Source organism: Mytilus edulis, chromosome 14 (genome assembly GCF_963676685.1).
Source record: "Mytilus edulis chromosome 14, xbMytEdul2.2, whole genome shotgun sequence".
Taxonomy (NCBI): domain Eukaryota; kingdom Metazoa; phylum Mollusca; class Bivalvia; order Mytilida; family Mytilidae; genus Mytilus; species Mytilus edulis.
The window spans coordinates 50082615-50087013 of record NC_092357.1 but is presented as its reverse complement, the minus strand read 5'-3'; positions in this window follow the sequence as shown (position 1 = coordinate 50087013).

Here is a 4399-nt window from a genome sequence, read left to right as displayed (position 1 = left end):
AAGATGCTAACATTGTGCTCTGAGTTGGATGCATCAACAACCGACACAGAAGTTATATGAACTACAGTCACAGGATAGAATGCCCTTTTTTTATCATTATGTGGTGTAAAGGTTACAACTGCTCAATTAATTTCCTAAAAGGATGTACACCTCTGAGGAGCCAACAATTTCTATAATTAAACTTTTTTCTTAACCTGATGTTTGGGTCTATAAGACTGTAAACAAATAATTGGTGAAGAAAAAATCACATGGTGGTGTGTTACGGCCCTCTGAAAGTACCCAATTTGGATGATTTCCTCTTTTTTATCTAATTTTACCTATGTTTGTGCTATTATCGTGAAAAAAATCACAGTTCCACAATTAAACTTTTTTTTCAATAATAAAAGATAAAGTGGACCAATCTGAATGAATATATATAAAAAATAATATAGGTAGGTGTTAATATAAGAAAGTTTTATCATCTTTTGAGGCTTTTTTTGTGTCAAATTTACCATGCTGTCAATTTTGTCAATTTGTAATTTTTGCTGTTCTAAGAACAAATGCATTTTTTTCAACTTTTTTGTTATAAATGATTGAAAAATACGTATCTAAGAAATTTGAAAAGAAAAAAGGGTTATGGGATGTTCATGTTTCTGATAAAATAATTGATTGTATCCCAGGGCCTTAAACATTTTCTCAAATTTTTAACTGGAAAGACTGACTTGATTGGTCTTAAAATTTGAACAATTGATTACTCAAAAACTGCTCCTTGAAAGTACACATTTTTTCGCAGAGTAAAGTTTTATTATTACATTTGTTTTATATTCATTGATATATTCCACTTTCATCACATATTTTGAAAATAATTCCAGAACGGGATTTCAACGACACTGAAACGTCAGAAGAATACATCCCAAATAGAAACTTAGTTCTGTGCACTGAATGCAAATAAGTGAATGATTGACAAACAAACTACTTATGTTAGTTCAAGAGGGGGATTCAATTTCTAAAAAAATATAATACTTGGCTCTGGTGATTCTATTAAAGAATTTAATGGCAGAAATTTTGAGAATGTTTTTCTATGTTTATCAGGTCATCTGCGTTAAAGATAGAAGTTTGGTTTATCTTTTTTGTCTAATACTCTCCATGGACTCATATTCCAGCAAAAATGCTTAACATCCTCTTCAACTTTGGTACACAGCTCACATATTCTAGAGATTTGATTTTTGCTAAATTTTTATTTAGATGTTTGAAGCATGTAGGTTCCAGTTATTAGCTTACTTTAGAATTCTGCTTTTTAATATCAATCTGATTGTTTCTGACAAATTTTCAGATAATGTGTGGGTTTTTCTTAGATTGACAAGTATCTAATTGTTGTTTTTGTTACGCATTCCTCTCTATAAATATTTTACCAGTATCTATGTATGGCTCTTTTCAGCATAGTTTGCCATTTATATTTTGATGGCGGGTTTTCTATAATATGTTTTGGCAAACTATATTTATTTAAGATTTTTCCAATTCTGTTTATAAATGATTCTGTGAAGTTCTTTTCAATTTCTAGTTCTTATTGTAGAATATTCTTTTCTATTGCATTTCAATGTATTAGTGATTGTTGTATGACGTCAAGCGGGACTGATTCTCGGGTCAGGCGGGACAGATTTTCAAATAGCGATTAGGTGTATTATGATTTGCTGGAACTATAAATCGGTTAAAATTATCCGATAATAAAATATGTTCATTTCAACATGTGTCAATTCCATGTGGAATAGTAGGACGTAGACCCTCTCCTGAAATATAGAATTTAAATGTCGAGGTTAGATAGTTTGAAGTATCTTCAGAATTGATCTTAGAAAGTATAACACTGATCTATGTACATGTATGTTCCTCTTCAAACTGGTACCCTGCCCTTTATTTGTTTGACTATATACAACGTTACTATGTAGATACATGTAAAAGGGTATATAAACTCATCATAGATACCAGGACCAAATTTAGTATATACGCCAGACGCGCGCCTCGTCCACAAAATACCCACCAGTGACGCTTAATCGAAAAAAGTTAAAAAGGCAAAACAAAGTACGAAGCTGAAGAGCAGCGCGGACCAAAACTCCTAAAAGTTTTACCAAATATGGTTCACCTACTTCGTTAAATAAAAATAACTTATTTATTATTGATTTAAAAGTTGTGTCAACACACCAACACATGACGTTATTTTTTTATATCGTTTTGTTCTTATGTAGCTTCGTCCATTTTTTTTCAAAATGGATTAAAAAAGTTACAAAAATAAATAAATAGTCATTTCTTTGTCAACGTTGATGTTATTTTTCTTCAAATTTATATATATATATTGCATAACAGGAAGTCATATCATGTAAGAACTGACCATATTATAAACTTATTTAGTTTAAATGGCAGTAATAATATCACATGAATATAATATTCACTAGAATCCGTAATTTTGAATGCCTGACAATAAAATCAACGGTACCAATTTTGTTGCACCAGATGCGCATTTCGACAATACATGTCTCTTCAGTGATGCTCGTGGCCAAAATATTTGAAATCCAAAGCATATATAAAAGATGAAGAGCTATAATCCAAAAGGTCCAAAAAGTATAACCAAATTCGTGAAAGGAATCAGAGCTTTGCATGAGGGAGATACATTCCTTAATTTATAATAATTTCTAATATTTTGTAACAGCAAATTTTAATAACACAAAAACATCCGTATTTTCATGCCAGTACCGAAGTACTGGCTACTGGGCTGGTGATACCCTCGGGGACTAATAGTCCACCAGCAGAGGCATCGACCCAGTGGTAGTAATAAAATCAACGGTACCAATTTTGTTGCACCAGATGCGCATTTCGACAATACATGTCTCTTCAGTGATGCTCGTGGCCAAAATATTTGAAATCCAAAGCATATATAAAAGATGAAGAGCTATAATGATCGAATGTTCAAAATTAGAATTTATTTCTGAACAAAACTCAACATTCGTCACATCACGTCCTTTCCTTGAAAACGCAACAACATGAATTTGGAAACTAACGAAAAAAATAAAGATAACTCTTAAGGTCAATGTTGTAGCATATACATGTATTTATAAGAATCGAATGTTACATTTTGCAATTTTACAAGGGTTGTAAAAGCGATTATCGTGCGTACGTTTTTCTGAAATTAGAATGAAGTGGTTCCAAAATGTGATTTTAAAATGAGCAATTCGACATATATATACAAGTTTTAAGATTTTACTCGAATTGCCTTACTGTAATTTTAAATTCTATGAACTGAGGTAGTATGTCTCTAAACTGGATTGGTGTATTTCCACTTGATTATTACTTCTCTGAACTCGATTATGATTTCTCTGAACTTGTGTATTATCTTTTATAATGACTTTTATATCTGAACAAGGCGTATTATTTTTTAAGTTATCTTGACTTTTCTCTTAAAAAAATAAAAAATAATAAAATCACAAAAATACTGAACCACGAGGAAAATTCAAAACAGCAATTCCTTAATCAAATGGCAAACTCAAAAGCTTCAACTGTTCTTATACACCATTTGCTTTCAAATACTGAAGCTCTGATCGTTCATAAAGGTAAATCCCGAAATGCTCTTCGGACGCATGCGATTTGTATTGTTTCCTTTTTTAGCTCACCTGGCCCAAAGGACCAAGTGAGCTTTTCCCATCACTTGGCGTCCGGCGTCCGGCGTCGTCCGTCGTCGTTAACTTTTACAAAAAATCTTCTCCTCTGAAACTACTGGGCCAAATTAAACCAAACTTGGCCACAATCATCATTGGGGTTTGTAGTTTGAAAAATGTGTCCGATGACCCGGTCAACCAATCAAGATGGCCGCCATGGCTAAAAATAGAACTTAGGGGTGAATTACAGTTTTTGGCTTATTACTCAAAAACCAAAGCATTTAGAGCAAATCTGACGGTGCAAAATTGTTTAGCAGTTCAAGATTTATCTGCCCTGAAATTTTCAGACGAATCAGACTACCCATTGTTGGGTTGCTGCCCCTGAATTGGTAATTTTAAGGAAATTTTGCTGTTTTTGGTTATTATCTTGAATATTATTATAGATAAAGATAGACTCTAATAAGCAATAATGTTCAGTAAAGTAAGATTTAAGTCAAATGACCGAAATGGTCAGTTGACCCCTTTAGGATTTATTGCCCTATATAGTCAATATTTAACCATTTTTCGTAAATCTTAGTTATCTTTTACAAAAATCTTCTCCTCTGAAACTACTTGGCCAAATTAATCCAAACTTGGCAACAATCATCTTTGGGGTATCTAATTTGAAAACTGTGTCCGGTTATCCGGCCATCAAATCAAGATGGCCGCCACAGCTAAAAATAGAACATAGGGCTAAAATACAGTTTTTGGCTTATAACTCAAAAACCATAGCATTA